Source organism: Lepisma saccharinum, chromosome 23, assembly GCF_977018435.1.
Source record: "Lepisma saccharinum chromosome 23, izLepSacc3.1, whole genome shotgun sequence".
Lineage (NCBI taxonomy): Eukaryota > Metazoa > Arthropoda > Insecta > Zygentoma > Lepismatidae > Lepisma > Lepisma saccharinum.
This window is the reverse complement of record NC_139251.1, coordinates 5,969,944-5,987,691: the sequence shown is the minus strand read 5'-3', so window position 1 is coordinate 5,987,691 and position 17,748 is coordinate 5,969,944. Positions and strand designations below refer to the sequence as shown.

At 38.1% G+C, this 17,748-nt stretch overlaps 1 long non-coding RNA gene across 1 annotated transcript in view; it reads right to left on the bottom strand.

The window, feature by feature from the left end:
* Nucleotides 1–201: 201 nt before the first annotated feature.
* Nucleotides 202–17,748, bottom strand: part of LOC145977704 (uncharacterized) — a 33,838-nt gene continuing 16,291 nt past the window's right edge. The window contains exon 2 of the long non-coding RNA XR_014440620.1: nucleotides 202–397. This is a non-coding gene — a long non-coding RNA (uncharacterized LOC145977704). The remainder of the gene's footprint in view (nucleotides 398–17,748) is intronic.

Here is a 17,748-nt window from a genome sequence, read left to right as displayed (position 1 = left end):
AACACTTCACATATTGTGCAATAATGTATAAAGGTAACTTCAGATAGGATGTTGCTGTGTAATGTATAATAGTAATAAATTTCCCATTTATATAAACAGGTGTTTTCTTGCAAAAATATATATATATTTCATGCTGTGCGGTCGGTGTAAAGAAAGCAATGTGGACAGTCCAACATATATTGTCCATTGAAAAACATAAAATTCGCAATGACAGTTAGAATTACAATGTCCTTGCATTTACTCATTAATTTATGATGTTGATAACAGATATTAAGTATATCCTAACATTAATATTTCAAGTACTGGAATATGGGTCTGACAAGTAGGTAGTAGAAGATCTCAGCAACACTCATGATGCTTGCTCCGATGAAGAGTCCTACGGCACCTCCAATTGATACTAAAACAAAACAAAACAATAGTATCAACACTGATATATTTAATAAGCTAGAAAATATGTGCTGTACCTTCTTTACAGTTGAAGGGTTTCTTTTTTTAAACTTGGAACATATGTATAGTGAGTCATATATTGTGTATTTTATACTCCGAATATGACTTAATACAAAGTTCGTTTTTTTATGTTAATTGCAGTCTTGTTTTCAACATGGAAAAGACATGGACGATTCTCTTCTCCTTACACCATGGGATAAAATCCTGTTAGGAATTGTGTAAGTTACCACAATGCACGTACATTACCGGATAATATTGAAGCTGATGCTTTCAGTACCATACTCTTTTCATCCGTAGTGCTGCACCAAGGTATTTCACATATTACATACTTGCAATTATGGGAGGAAAATAAAATACCTAACATCCTTACTTGGCAGTTGAGAATGGATTTAAGAGCTCCTTTTGAAAAGTTAAAAGTGGAACATTGAAATAGACCTGCAAGTAATCCATAAAGTAGTAAATAATTTCTCACAGAAAGCACAAAATGCCCGAACTTGTAGAAATGTTACATTCAATTGTTTAAACATTGGCAACAGCCAATAAAAGGATTTTTAGGAGTTTGAAGGTTTGAAAGTCGATTTTTAACACAGTTAAATCAGCACATTCGATAAGTTCACGAACATTCAACATTTCAAATAAAAATACGTGCTCAACATATTGTAGATTCAGCTCTTGGAGCAAATGACCATCGGTGAGGTGACCTTATTCAATCTCAAATACAGTTAAAATAACCTATTTTCAACGGAAGGGAAATGTGAGAAACACCATACAGCTGATGGAGCGAAGAAGATTCGTCACATTTTAATAGCTCTTTTCTCGTGAGATGTCCAAAGGATGGAACGGAACACTTGTGAAAGTACATATTTAGCAAAAAGGGGAACCACCACATCTCCGCTTCCATCAATAGACTTGACAGTGGAACCAGACCATTCAACCCCCTGGATGAAAGTACAACCTTGGTGACAATGAAGTTCGACCAGAAAGGAATACGTCATTAAATGCACAGAGGTATAGGCGGTGGAATGGGTGAACCGCAGAAGTGACGCATGTGTGTAAGAGGAGGCGTGTGAGCAGGCAAGAATCGTGATCCCAGCATGTAGCACCCAAGGTCACGTAAAGAACGAAAACGGGGAACAATACGCGTGACATTGAACTTCGACCAGGTACCAGACCCATACGGAAAATTCCAGCGGAAGCATGACGTCACGGACACGATAAGGGAGTCCGTCGTATATAAGCGCATGCTGTGCACCGAGGAACCGCAGTGCATCATCACCATGGCCAGGGGCAAACCTATTGACAACACCGTGAGGACAAGAGTGGTGGAGTTGCAACGGAATGGACTCAGTGAACGGGAAATAGGGCGCCAACTGAACTTACCCAAGTCAACCGTCCACTGCATCATCAAACACCACCAAAATACGGGTACTACAGAGTCAGGTAAGGCCCCCGCTCGAAAATGCCTGCTGAGCGTGCGTGACCTACGGATATTTAGGCGCTATTTCCAGACCAACAATCATGTTTCTGTGGCCGAATTACGACTGTGGACTCGATAACGCTTTCACATGAAGTGTCAACCAGAACCATTCGCCGTTACCTTCCACGATGCGGTTACCAAGTGTACAAGGCGAAACGTAAACCCTTCCTTTCCATGTTGAACAAAGACATTCGACTACGGTGGACACGAATGTACCGGGGATGGACATTTCGGCAGTGGAACAGGGTTTTGTGGACGGACGAATCCATTTTCAATGTTGTGTACGGGAAAATACGGAAAACAGTCATTTATCGGAAGGAGGAACAGAATGAAGCAAAATGTTATGCACGTCGTGTACAGAAACCTGCGTCAGTGATGGTATGGGGATGCATCTGGGGTTGGCCCACTACACGTCTGTGAGGGCATTGTGAATGCACACGCCTATACACACATACTGGAGCGGCATCTTCCCACAGTGCGAAGGCACCTGTTCCACAGGAGGCGTCTCATCTTTCAACACGACAATGCCAGGCCTCATACAGCGCGGCTGACAAGAGAATGGTTGACTCGCCATCACGTGCGAACTCTGCCATGGCCACCATCGAGTCCCGACCTGTCGCCCATTGAGAATGTGTGGCGTGTTTTTAAGCGACGTGTGCAACAGAGGGGACCCACGACAGTGGCTGCTCTTATCGCCTGCCTGCAGGAGGAATGGCACCGCATCGATGTGGAATACCTTGAACGACTCGTCCGCAGCATGCCCCGACGCATTGCCACAGTTATTCGCCGACGGGGCGGCGTCACACCATGGTAAACAGGATCGCCTCTAACAGTGGTCGAACCTCAATGTCACGTGTAGATGGACGAAAATGTTTTATTTTGTGTGGACACCATACATTGCTGCGTTGCAGTGGAAATTTATGTTTTCCTTTGTTCCATGTAGCCTGCTGAATAAAATATGTTCAGCATATGCATGAGTTCTCCTTCTTTCACAACGCACTCCTATATTTGTGACTGGTCGAACTTCATTGTCACTAAGGTTGTACGACAAAGTATAAGATTGACAAACAGGTTGGCCGTTATCCAAACCACGAAATGTATTCCAACCCGTATTCTAGCAGGAGATTTCAGAAGAAAAGGAGAATGTCGATATTTGTTATATACATTATTTTTATTTGACGTATGACCTTGATTTCATGGTTTATTTATCTGATTGTAATCCCACAAACTTAAATGCAGGACTTGAATGGCTGAATAATAGCTGAATAATAGAAATCAAAGATACTACCTTAACTTCTAACACACTGAGTAAAAAAAATGCAAAGTGCTCCCTTGTGCTTAGCACCAAGCCATAAACGCGTGTAGGTGGTCTGGGGGTAACGCCTTACACTTTGTTGATCCGGTCGTTAGTTGGGATGATGTGATCAGCATCACGCCCCTGACCGCCTTAACTCCCCCGGTTTTCTCCCAGTACCCATGTTATTCGACCCTGGGTGGGAGCAGGGGCCACTTCCAACACACTAAGTTACTGTTCATAAATGGATAAAACAATGAAAAGAAGGAGTCAATTAGTTTTCTACTATGTTGTCTGTATGGCAACGAGAGTCTGTGGAAAGATGTTTGCAAGCAGGTAGGAATCAATAATTTTACGAACAGTACATATGTGCCTATGTTTTCAGTATCTGGCTGAGTCCATCAGAAAGTTTCAACAACTAGTTTTCATTTTTCGGCCCCCCTTTCCCTTGTTTTAATCCGGGTCTCTGGAATACTTCCTGTCTTAATCCTTCAAATATCTCCTTTCACCTCACTCTGGGTTAAAAAGCGAGCAGATTATATTTGCGCCAGAATTACAAAAGGGGTTTCACATAACAATTTATACTTTTTTAGTCTCTGATTCGTTACACATTTACAGCAAGTGAATAAACAGCTGGTTGAAAATGGACAGTACGGTAATTCTTGGAATCATAACATTTCTAGTAGGATTATATTTGTTTATTATACGTTGTTTTATATATATATATATATATATACACTCTGCAAAAAAAAAAATAGCATCACTGTATTCTTACGTGGGTTGTTCAATATATAAGTTTCCGTATGCTGTAAAAAAAATTATTTTTAAGATACATTAGAAAACTATACATACATGTGTAGGAGGATCCTTCCTCACTTCTCCACATAATCCCCATAGAGATTCAGGCATTTGTCCCACCGTTGCACCAATTTGTCCATACCCTTTGCAAGAAAATCAGGGCTCTGGCTATTGAGCACTATTCTCACATTACGCTTCACTTCTTCATCTGTTTCGAAACGGTAACCTTACAATTCAGACTTTAACACCGGAAAAAGATGGAAATCACTCTTTGCTAAATCGGGGCTGTATGGAGGGTGGGGCAACCGTTCCCACCGTTGTGTTTGCACTGCTGAGTGGGGGCGAGCGTTATCGTCAAGGAGAATGACACCAGCTGACATGAGACCTGGTCGCTTATGTCGAATTGCGTTTTTCAGTTTATCGAATGTTTGACAATAACGGTCAGCATTAATTGTTCTTCCTCGCTCCAAGAAGTCCATCAGCAGAACACCCTTAGCATCCAGGTTTCCGAACTCCTTATGACGCAAGCCCACGTTTTGCGAACAAGCATTTACTTTTCGCCCTTGAGCGCATGTGCCTTCACGTCTGATAACGAATCGATTGTTGTTCCTTGTAGCAAAGGATGGCGCTTGTCAACCATGTGCTTCTTTTTAATGTCATTGCTTTATACAATATTTTATAGCACAGGGAAACTTATATATTGAACGTCCCTAGTATTACGGATGTTGACAATTTTGAGTTTCGCATGTATGCATCTTTCCTGCACAACTTGAAATCAATTGATTGAAGCATTGGTCTGGTATCACTGCGTAGTGTGGTGTTATTCTTTTGTTGATTTAGTATCAATCAGTTACTGCTGCAAGGCTTTGTAATCAATTGTCAGGAATCTGTAAAACGATTGTTAGTAGTGCAACTTGTGACGTGTTTTATGTTGCAACTAGATGTTCATTATTGACAGTTCTGATACGTTATCATATTTGTGAAATGTTCTGGTCGTGTGTAGTGTATTTGAGCGTGTTTTCTCGAAAAAATGGGCAGAAAGTGTGACATTTCCCCACAAAAGCAAGGAATGGTTCTTGCTTTGTATATGGATGGTCATTCTCAGAGAGAAATTGGTCGACAACTTCAAATGCATCAATCGACAGTTAGCTGCTGCCTGCAAAAATAACAAGAACATGGAAAATCTTCACTGAGAAGTCACTCTGGCAGAAAGAAAAATACATCACCTTGACTGGATCGTATGATAAAGGACATGGCACTGAAGAACAGAGGAATGAGTTCACTCCAAATTGCACATAAACTTCAAAATGAGGTGGGAGTTAATCTTACTCATGCTACTGTAGTATCCCGACTAAAGAAACAGGGTGTTTCTAAACACGTCCCCGTAAAAAAAAAACAGACTAACTGACGCACATGCAAAAGCTAGACGTGAGTTTGTCATACGTTATGGCGCATGGAATGACACAGATTGGGAACATGTGATATTTTCTGATGAAAAACGATTTAAATTGCTGGGGAATGACAGCTCAGTTAAACTGTGGATGTGGAAGGGAGAAGAACTTGCAAAATCTTGTATTTTGGAAACTCAAAAGTTTTGTGGCAGTGTTTTGATTTGGGCATGTTTCTCTGCAAAAGTAATTGGCAGGATGCATATTTGTACATGGACCGTTAAGGCTGATCAATATCTGGAAATCCTGAATCGGAAAGTTCTACAAATTGCAGGAGATCATTTTTATGGACAGAATTTGAACTACTTTATTTTTTCGAGACGATAATGGAACCTGTCACCGTGCTCAAGTGGTGAATAACTGGTTTCATGATATGAATACTGAAAGACATTGGTGGCCGCCCAATTCTCCAGACATGAATCCTATAGAAAACCTGTAGGCTATGATGTGTAAAATACTTGATAATCAGATATACAGGTCAAAAGAGGAACTTATGGCAGCAATTGTACATGTTTGGAATGAAATTGAGGTCGAATATTGTCAAAATCTCATTCATAGCATGCCTCGAAGGTTGGAAGCACTTAGGAAGCCAGGGGTGGCCACACTAAGTACTAGTCAATGTATTTACTTACTATCATTTCAAATTGAGATATCATGATGCATTTAAAACCTTTGTTCAATCTTTTTACTTGTAAAAATTGTCTTTGTGCGAAAACGTTCCACAATCTATATTTGCAATAATTTTGTTATTAGTTCTGTCAAGTGCATTATCTACGTAACTATGACTTAAATAATAAAAATATATTGTACAGATATAGTGTTTTATATAATTGTTAGGAAAACAAATCGACAAGTCGAATTAAATCAATAAAACAACTGATAATTCACGAGCGAAATGCTGACGACCAAAAATAATGAAGTTATGCTATTTTTTTACAGAGTGTGTGTGTGTGTGTATATATATATATATATATATATATATATATATATATATACATAGCGTTTCCATGTGTGTCTTGCATTGACCAAATTAACAAATCTCTAAATTAACATAATTGCGCACCTATGGCTTATGCCATCGGCAATTTCGTTACCGTAGAGTTAGCATAAATATCTCGGGCCTACCCTCAACTTAAATGATATTCCGTTCATTACAAATGCGTTTACTTATGCCTTCACTCTTTCTTATGGGCATCAATTATTTAATACGTAAATATCCATATATTCAAAGCTTTTTCTAAAAGGGGACTTGGGATAGCAACAGGGGTCGGCTTATACCAAATGCTACATTATTATATCGAGTATAGACACCAAAAGTGGACTAAACTTCAGGAGACTTTCCTCTTCGTCGATCAATGGGGAAGCACTGTGTTTTAGCTAAAGCCCACTGGCCTTTTTTATAGTCGGGGTAAATGTCCGTGGACGTGGACCCCGTAGCGTTGGAAACATTCCAGTGCCAACGGTCATTTGTAAGACATCTAGCTCCCCCAACCGGGGAGATAAAAAACAGGAAAATCTTAATATCCAGTAAAGCACAATCCAATAAGCACATACGCTTACATGCAACAATAACATAAAAGTACACTCATGGAAACATATTACTTAACCCTACACCTTGTAGCTAGCCAGTATTTAATTAGTACAATATACCAAAACCAGTAATGGTCAAACCGTCCATTACACCGTCCAGTACGTTTCGTATAAATATATCACCTTGGATTAAGCAACAAGTATATCTTCAATATTTAATTTGAGTTATTTCATAATTTCATTTTCTTCTTGTATGTAGCAAGTCTTTCAGGGGTTTCCCCACCCCGTGAAATAACTCTTTAATATGTCCTTCATTAATAACTATGTGCAGTGTGTTAAGTGCGAAACAAATCTGTTTCATGCATTTAGTATTTAATTTTATAAATATTTCAAACACTAAAGAAAGAAGTATAAAGATAACTTACCCATGTGTTTTAAACAAGCTCAATTGGTACTCCTTACGTTATGCATCTTGTTTTATTAACTCAATATACGTATAATTTCTGTCATTGAACAGATTTCCGTACACAATAAACATAATGACACGGATTGAATGAAAAGGATGATACAAAATTAAACACAGTATTAACTAGAATGTTTCAAAATGTGTTTTAAACAAATCTGAAAAACGTTGCCACACTATGATTTATACTTTTTAAAGATTTGTAGGAAACAATGCTGTTTTTTATACTGGTTTAAAATAAGTTATAAGTTACATACATATGTATTGTATTTCCATATTGCTGTAACTTGCGAGTCCAGCCTTTAGACTCAAAGATCAAAAGCAAAAGAAACAAGACTAAATTGTTCCTTAACACATGTAGACACCCTTGGTCCCAGTCGGCGTTCCTCACTTCGAGCGCTGGCACGATTTTCTTTGAAGAAAACTGCTACTAGTCGGGTTGGAATCGCCCTGGCAAAAGACCTGTCGACACAGGCTAACGATGCATAACCACAAGTTCGGCTTTCGCGCATGGACTTGCAAACTGGCATTTTGGGGACACCTCTTAAGGTTGATACAGAAAAGTCGATTTTAGGATCTTGGATATTTTAGTCGGGTCGGAACGACAGAAAATATTTCACTTCCGGCGGAGAACGTGCCCTTTTGAGGGCGGATACTACATTAATTCCCGAACCCAAAACGCCCCACATCCCATGTTTTAAATCTCTCGTGTGTATGTAATGACGTCTTCAAAATGGCGGTCTTGACGAATATTCTAAACCTGAAACCTGTTAGTTTATTGCAGTTATTTATCATTCATGACATCTTATTTTCACCTAATTTGCAGTTTATAACTGTATTATGATAATTACAAATTAAAATGACCCACTTTATCAAATACTATTAGATATAGCTGCCAATATGGCTGCGAGAAGTCTAAAAGTAACCCTTTCAGCTATTTCATGATGTTTTGTATCAAACCTTACGTTTTGGATGTGCCAGAGGTCAACGGTACCAACAAAATGTGCGTCAGACTAAGTCCATTAAATAAAATTAGTTCAATTCTTGAAAACCTTTAGATGTACAGGAAGTTTCAAAAGTCTTGACACCATAGGAGAACTGCGTTATTAGAGTATAGCAGATGGCGAAAAATGGGAAAAGGGGAAAGTAGTTGGAAATATGAGGTTTTCAATATAATGGGCTTCAATTTTCAACGTAGCATGCACCGTTAAGGCTGATCGCTGGTTCGAGCCTCAATGAGAACTGACATTGCCTTTTTGCCACGCTTTTCGTCCTTAAGGGTGCATTTACGTTATCCAAACACTGTACTCTACTGGTAAATTGAGAACGAATACGCAACATTAGAGACAAAGTAAGAAGTGTGCGTATGTTCTTGTATGTATGGTGTGTGTGTGCGTCCGTGTATACAGAAAAACGTACACATACGCACAAGCACACAACTACAAAACTAGATCGCCACTAAAATATATTTTCGATGAGACAACATCTTCTGTTGACGCAAGCCGGAAATGCCAACAATAAAAACGATTAACACATGTAACGGTTGACTCAGACGTCGCCTTCGGTACCCTACGTTCGCCATATCGAGCAAGTTGTGTATCTCAATGATAAGGATAGAAGGGCCTCTCCCATGGCGCAGTGGTAGCGTCATTGCCTTGTAATCAAGGGGTCCCGGGTTCGATACCCGTTGGAGGCACAAGTGGTTCGGATCCCACTTTAAACTGTAGGTCCAGTCCCGATTAGCCTTACTGTGCATAAAGTGGACTTAAAACACAAACTCAAACCAAACCAAACCAATAAGGAAAGACATCTGGTACCGTTCATCAAAAGGAAAGAGTCAGCAGAGTGGACCAAAACCAGCAGAAAACAATATTAAAAATGTAATGATTCGTGTGTTACGGGTTCCTATCTTCCGTCATCACGCTGCTTTCCCTCCAGACGCCTCTCACATACAACCATAGGGTCAGTGGCATGCATGGATGGCATCGATATCAATATCCAATCTTTAGTCCTATTTTTGGGGATACTCTGGACAACTGGGGACCTTAACCTCTGCTGGTTACGCTATATTCTCTTGTCCCAACATCTTGCTTTTCTGAGAAGTACCTTCGAGGTGTCCTCCACGTCACTGTCCGGTGGTCTTATAGGGCTCCTGTCACGAAGACTACTGTGGCTATCTTTCTGATGTAGTACAGGGTCAATAAAATTGGTAATAAGTTGTGTTTTATACAGCGCAATTGATACATTTGAATTTTGAATTTGCTCTTCTGCAAATATACTGTATAAAGAAATAAACTGCCGGAGTACTAATTGAGGGGAGTGTACATGGGACCTCCCTCGCCACTGCAATAATTTTTGTTTTCATTTTGTCTTCTCCTCGTAGAGGGAACGTAGTCTGGATCATCTACAACTTCATCTTCCGAAATGGCAGTGTCTTCCTGGAAGGAAGGTACTTGCGGTTGATAAAGACGAGTACCTGCTGACACGTATTTTTAAGTCCTTTCTTTCTCTCTCATGATGCCTTGTAGTGCCGTCAGATTCTTCTCCATGATTCTTCAGAATTTTCATGGCACACTGACACTTACTATAGTTCTCACATTTGCATGACGAAGCGCGCGCACACACACGCACACGTATTACTTTGCCTCTAATTTTGCGTCATCATTCTCAATTATATATATATATATATATATATATATATATATATATATATATATATATATATATATATAATACACATATATATATATAGATCAACAAAAGGTAGAAGTATGTCTAGGGCAGAAACAATGGAGAGCAATTCTTGAGGAGGCCAATCCTTTTAGTGTATGAGGTTGTAGTGCCTTATGAAGAAGAAGTTAAAATTACACATTAAATAACAGATGAACAAATAAATCAAATATATTACTGCGAAAATCAAACAAAACAAACATGGACACGGTAGAATAAGCAATTCGTAGCATTAACATTAACAGAGAAAGAAGGAATAGATATATATATGTACGCAGTTAGAAATTTTTTTACAAAATAATCTTCCTTATACCGCGTTTAATATATGATATATTACAAACCAATCCCATAGAAAATAGGCAGAGCATACATGAAAGAGCAACATGAATTCTCAACTCTGCCCAACTAATCGAAAATAAACAAAATAACCCACGGCACAAACATATTTGTGGTCCTCGCATTCTATCTACATAACTATGATCATACTGTGCAATGTGATCATCATTTCAATAGTAGCCGTGCATTCTAATGTTAACCATCATCGCCCTCATCTTCTTATAAATCTGAAAGTGGTATTACTTCTCCCACACAGAAGCCTCGTGTAAGTGATGTTTTTGATTTGAATTTCTGTTTGGAAGATTATGCAGTAACAGTTCCTGATCAGGCAGAATACAAAATTAGTAGAGATACGGCAAATATGATTTTTAAAAATCGATAATAATTTCAAAGGATTAGAAGCCCTGTTAAGATATTATGCAACATATTCTTGTTGAACATGAATAAAATCCTCGACAACTTGCACAACTATCTCTAAGAAAAAGACAATTTTGAAGGTCAATGCTCGGGATGGACACTTAGTTGCATCAAACACACTGTTTAGTTGAAAGTAGCTGAATGCAAGTCACTAAGAAGAAGAACATATGGTATTCACCATATACATCAAGAACAATAATGATACTTTTAGTATCCAATATACTGATTAGAGAATCCTTACTATATCTCCCACTGCACAAAGTGCTCCGAAGAAAAACACCTCAAATGGTGGTTAATTCCAAAGACATGTAGGAAGGTTTCCTCTACACCCAGGACATTTTCGGATTGTACCATTTATGAGCACTCTTCGCCACAAGGGGATTTACCTCCATCCAACCTCAAAACTACTCTCAACCCCCTGAGAAGAAGAGGGAAGTTTACATGGTTGACATAATGCACAGCCCGTTAAAAAGGAAACCGCTTTCACCAGACCGCGTAGTGTATCAACGTATCAAGAAGATGCCCATTCCAATTTTTCTTAACCCTTTCAAAAAACAACCTTCCCCTACTTCCTCCTTCAAAACGACAAGCATGAGTTCAGATCAAGCCAAATAACTTGAATACATAGACACGTATTGATAAATTTAGAAACATTTCGGAAACTATTTTTCGCGCAAAACCCGACCATAGAAAAAAAAACCCTCCCCATTAGAAGCTCTCAACCCTATTAAGATCTAATATCAGAAATCAGATATCTCACAGTCGTAAATAACACCTTGAAAGAAGAGAGGCACAGTTTCCAACAACCAGTCCCAACAGCTGGCCCACCGGTTACATATTCTAAGTCGACCTAAAATCCAAAACGCAACCGCTGTAACAAAACACGCAGTCTTCATTTCGGGCACAGAAAGGAAAAAAAATAATGCAATTGCAATATGTGTTTTAGTAGGCAGGCCTGTCGATCCTTGGCAATATAAAGATATGGAGTCTGAGAACTGTCAATGCCAATGTGACAATTGAGACATCTACAATGAAGACACATATAAGTATCTCAATAACCAGGAACTCTTAAAAGAAAGTGTAAGAGCCGAAATACCAAAGAAATCCCACTCCCTCTTGATTATTTGTGGCGTTCCTTCCGTAACAATTCAAGCAGACGTCTATGATCAATTCTTTGTATTGAACTTCAAAAAATACCTACGTAATATACAACATTAAGTTCAAAACTGGCTCATGGTATACGTACATGGTTCATTGTGTGATACAGGTCTCCCGTCCCATAAGTAAAGTTCACCTTCCGTCAAACAAACGTTGTCCCTCCATTTGTAATATATAATATATATTTAAGCACGATTGACAACCAGGTGCACCACCATGTCAAAATTGCAAAATTGATCATGCAAAATTACAGATTTCATAAAGGAATTGAACTAATTAGTGCCCGATGTCCGTTAAAACGGACATTTGTTTATTGTGTCTGGTGCTTTTGTTATTAATCGAAATTTTACTTTTTTGCTCTCAGATGTCTTAGATGGTTGTAATTACTCCTTTGAGTGCCTCTTTGGATATATTTTTTACATTAGATGAGATTCCCACCTGTTAAAATTTTTATTATTTCAATATGGAGAGGAAACCAAATAATCTGCATGTAACAAGCAAATTTACTTTTGGATCAAATACATCAGGGATTTAGTAAATATTCCATTATATTTCTATTTTCATTCATTTTTTTATACAATAGCACAATAAATTCATTTTTTTTATTTTCCAGGCAAATACATCAAAAATAAAATGGCGTCCGTTTAGACGGACGCTGGGCACTAACCCTTATTTGGCTCTGATATTACCCTCATTTCTTATTTTTGAGGACATTAGCTGAATTTTTGCAGAATTTGAAGTTGATGATGGCAATATTGGACCCGTGGACATTTATATAGATGTAGGTAAAGATTACAGATGCAGATAGTGACAAATCTGATGATGACTGTGAATGGAACATCAATCATTTTGGTCGACACTAAATTCTTACTGTGAATTGCCAGGGAAGGAGAAGGCTGGAAGATGCTGAAGATATTGAAAGTGTGGAGGTTGCTGAAGATATTGAAGTTGTTGAAGATGTTGAAGTTGCTGTCAGATAGAAACTCGTATCTAGGTGACTTATTATTCAATCCAAATGTTATGATTCATAACTCTCAATTGCAAACAACAAAAGATTTCTTTTCACTATTTTTCGACACAGAAAAGATGGAGTACATACAATTTAATACCAATTTGTATGCAAGTCAGAAGAACACAGAACTGAATGTGTCGATGGATGAATTGTTTGCGTATGTTGGTGGTCTTCTTCTTTGTGGATACTATAAGTTATCTCATAGCAGGATGTATTGTTCTCTTGAAGAGGATGTACCCAAATTGCTGTCAATTTCTATGTGGTGAAATAGCTTTGATGATATACTTAAGAATATCAATTTAGCTAACAACACAAACCTACGTGCAAATGATAAGCTTGTCAAATTATGAGTTTTCATCTCAATGCTGAAGGACAGATTATTATCAAAGCATTACTGCGACAAATGCAATGTTGGTCTTCATGCATATTGCTTCAAATATTATCATGCAGGTTAAATTTAACCTTGGGATGTGCTATTATGCAAGAGATTTGTTACTGCATGTAACACAAATATATAAGAAATGTAAAAATATTTTTGATTTGCCTTGGGTACATATAACGTCAACCATCATTATCTTGAATGCAAGTAGTTACCATTCAATAAATAATTATATATATATATATATATATATATATATATATATATAATGGGTCTAAATAATATTACACATTTAATATTATGTATCATAATGTGAAAATATACAAATAAATATCTATTTAAAAGAAAACAATGAGTTGGAAATTTATATTCCACTTCATATGATTATCTATTTTTCAAACGCGTTGTTATAGCAGTAATAATAATAATACCTAATAAGAATTAGATTATTATAAAAATAATGTTAGATGTTAATTTAAGACAAGAACAAAAAAGTGCTAATAGAAAGTATAAACGCATGCAACATAAATATTCTACTCACAGTTGCTGTTACTGGACTTGTGCCCGACGTCCGTTTAAACGGACACTACCTAGAATGCAGTGCGCAACAACTATTGCACAAAAAGGTAATTTCTGGTCTCTAGTATGACAGAAAAAGGAAGAGACATCAATATAAATATATTTTTCCAATCAAAACAACTTTGGGTTCTAATGGGTAAAACAAAAGTGGATCCTACGGTATTATACATCATCAGAAATTCAAATTGCAGATTTCAACAAGTTCAGCTACTAAATATCTGGCCTTACTTAGACATGTAAGAATTGAGATATTCTACTGGAATATCTGGAATTTCATAATATATATATTAATCAAGAAGTATTCACTGTCTATTTGAAAAGTTAAGATTTTCTGTACAAGATTTATCCCTTTCATGTTCTTCTTTCTCTTAAGGTAATCATATTCAACTGCGCCAACCATTCCGAGTAATATTGGTCATAGTATTTTCGTAAACTTGGTGCATAATAACCTGACCAATTTTTTAAACATATTCAACTTGTGAAGGCAACTGGTGACTGTCAGAAACCATAATTCATTAGCATATTGAAATATAGGACGAACTATCGTTTTATACAAGTATATGAAGATCAATCGATATCGGACTGAAGTGGAGCAATATGATAACACTGCTCTGCATGAAAATCGGCCCTGACACTCTTCCTGCTGATTCTTATGTAAAATGACCTCCTGAATACGAATATGACCCCTGTTTCCTCCCATCACCCACCGTTTTCGGGGGGAGCCCCCACCTATTTTTATCAGTTTACGATAATTTGGAGGGATGAGAAAAATTATTTCAGCCTTTACCCTTCTTCTGAGGTGCTAGAGAGGTGAAAAGTTCTAAAACATGAACATTTGTAGCAAGGAGTTAGATTTGGGGGGATTTGCCAACTTAAATTGTAAAAAAAATATTAAAAATGATCGAGTTTCCAGTTTTTTCGCAATTTTTTCACCTATTTTGTACATATTCTAGATTCCAGCGCCACTCATCCTCCCCCAAACACCCCCAAATAATAAACATACATAGCAACAGTTCAGAAGATTCACTGTACCATGCTGGCGCTCTCAATACCTCGTGCGCCCCCCATTTTCCCCCATCAACTGCCGTTTTCGAGGGAGCCCCCTTATTATTATTTTTTTTGATATTTTATGGCCATGATTTTGATTTGGAGAGTTGAAAAGAATATTTCAGCTGTAAAGAATAATAAATAAAAAGTAAAATAATAAATCTAGAGCATAATTAATAAATAAGATAAGTACCTTTATTTGGTGCTTCTTTTCCTTTTGTACCCTGAGGTAGAAGTTTCTCGTACCAAAAACCAGTAGTACTCTGCTAACATGCTCGCGTTCCACTTCCATGAAAATCTCCTCTCGAACTTATTGATGTCTTGATGGAACCGTTCCCCGTGTTCATCCGAAACTGCTCCTAAATTTTCAGGCAAGAAGTCCAGGTGTGAGTGGAGGAAATGCACTTTTACACTTTAAGAGATATGGTACACCCCATGGCCTTGTACGCTGACAGCAATTCCTCGACATGAGCGACATAATCATTACTTTTCTCATTACCCAAAAGTTGTCACACACGTTTTGGAATGCAAGCCAAGCTCGTTTTTCTTTTCGATTCAGGTGTTCAATAAACGTCGAATCTTGGAAACGTTGTCTTATCTGGGGGCCCACGAAAACTCCTTCCTTGATTTTAACCTCACTGAGACGAGGAAATTTTGTTTTCAAAAATTGAAATAAATCACCTGTCTTGTCCATTGTTCAAAGGCGGCAAGTAAATATTTTAAATCGAGACCAGAGGATCGTGAGTGACATTTTTCTGACCGTGAGTAAAACTTTCTGGCAGAGGCCAGTTCCGTACGATGTAATGTTTGTCTCGGGCTCGGCTATCCCATTCGCATAGGAAGCAGCAGTATTTTGTGAAGTCTAATTGCAGGCCCGTGAGAAGAGCAACAACTTTTAAGTCAGCGCAAAGTTTCCAATTATAATCATGATAACTGATTTTATCAAGGATTCGGCTGATGTTTTCGTACGTCTCCTTCATATCCACAGGGTATGCAACCGGGACTGAGAGTAACTCATTCCCATTGGCCAACGGGACAACTTTCAAGCTTGTCTTTGATGAGTCTATAAACAGTCTCCATTTGTCTGGGTCACATGCGATCTTCAGTTCTATCATCAATGCATTTGAATTAGGGCAGAACACTAAGCATTCATCTTCCGAAAAACGTAATTTTTGGGTTGACTGCCTGGTCCTGTAAGAAGAGATTTTTACGCCCTTTTCTAAGAGATTCCACTGCTGAAGTCGAGATCCAAGAAGTTGATATTTAATCTTACGTAACTCCAAATCCCTGACGATATCATTCAATTCAGACTGAGGAACGAGGTGAAGTTGTCAAAGAGCTGAATAAGCAGAACACTCTTCATCATCGGTGGACGTATCATTTGATGGTCCAGGCTGTGGCTCAAAGTCTTTCAAATCCATTTCTGGCTCTAGAGTATAGGTTTTTGGGGGCACTGGGATTGGCAAAGATTCGTTGTTAGGAACTGGTCTTAGAGCTGAAGGGATATTAGAATACTGAATTGTATGCTTACTTTTGCTAGAAAACCCGACGATGGAAGTAACACAAAAGTAACAATCTGTGAGATGACAGCAAGGTTCCCGCCAAACAATGGGCACAGCAAATGGCATTGATTTACGGGTACCTTCGAGCCGACCTTCACCGTTCCTCTGTTCCTCCGTCTCCCTTCATTCGGGGTCCTACTCCTGAGCGTTCACCTATACTGAGGAAAGATAAGGATTACAGTGCAGGACTATAGTGACAAGAGCAATGCAAGTTTAAACTTGCCAAAGGATGCAAATTCCTATGCAAACCTGTTCCCGCAAGGTATTGAGAGCGCCAGCATGCTACAGTGAATCTTCCGAACTGTTGCTATATATTTTTATTATTGTTGCTATATGTTTTTATTATTGTTGATATATATTTTTGCTATATATGTTTATTATTTGGGGGTGTTTGGGGGAGGATGAAGGGGTTGGAAGCTAGAATATGTGGAAAATAAGTGAAAAAGTGCGAAAAAACTGGAAAAATCGATCATTTTTAATGATTTTTTTACAATTTAAGGGGGCAAATCCCCCCAAATCTAACTCCTTGCTACAAATGTTCATGTTTTAGATCTTTTCTCCTCTCTAGCACCTCAGAAGAAATGTAAAGGCTGAAATAATCCTTATCATCCCTCCAAATTATCGAAAAATGATAAAAATAGGTGGGGGCTCCCCCCGAAAATGGTGGGTGATGGGGGAAAACGGGGGTTATATTCGGATTCAGGAGGTCATTTTACATAAGAATCAGCAGGAATGGTGTCAGGGCTCGATTTTTCTTTTTTTTTTGCAGACCAGTGTAATTTGTTAAAATACTCTTATTTTTTAATATCATCTGAATATAGTAAACCCATGCTAGATTTTAAATATAAGGCAACATGTTTGATAAAACAGCAAAATAATTTGGCCAAGTGTCGGCCCTTGAGGTACTCCACAAAATATTTATTTCTTAGAGGAAACTATTTCACCTATCTTAACAGGCAATGTTCTATTTACTAGAAATTTGAAAACCATTCCAGAAATCGTGATGATAATCCCATTTGGTCTTGTTTATAAAGTAATAGGAAATGGCTAACACTCTCAAAGACTTTAGCA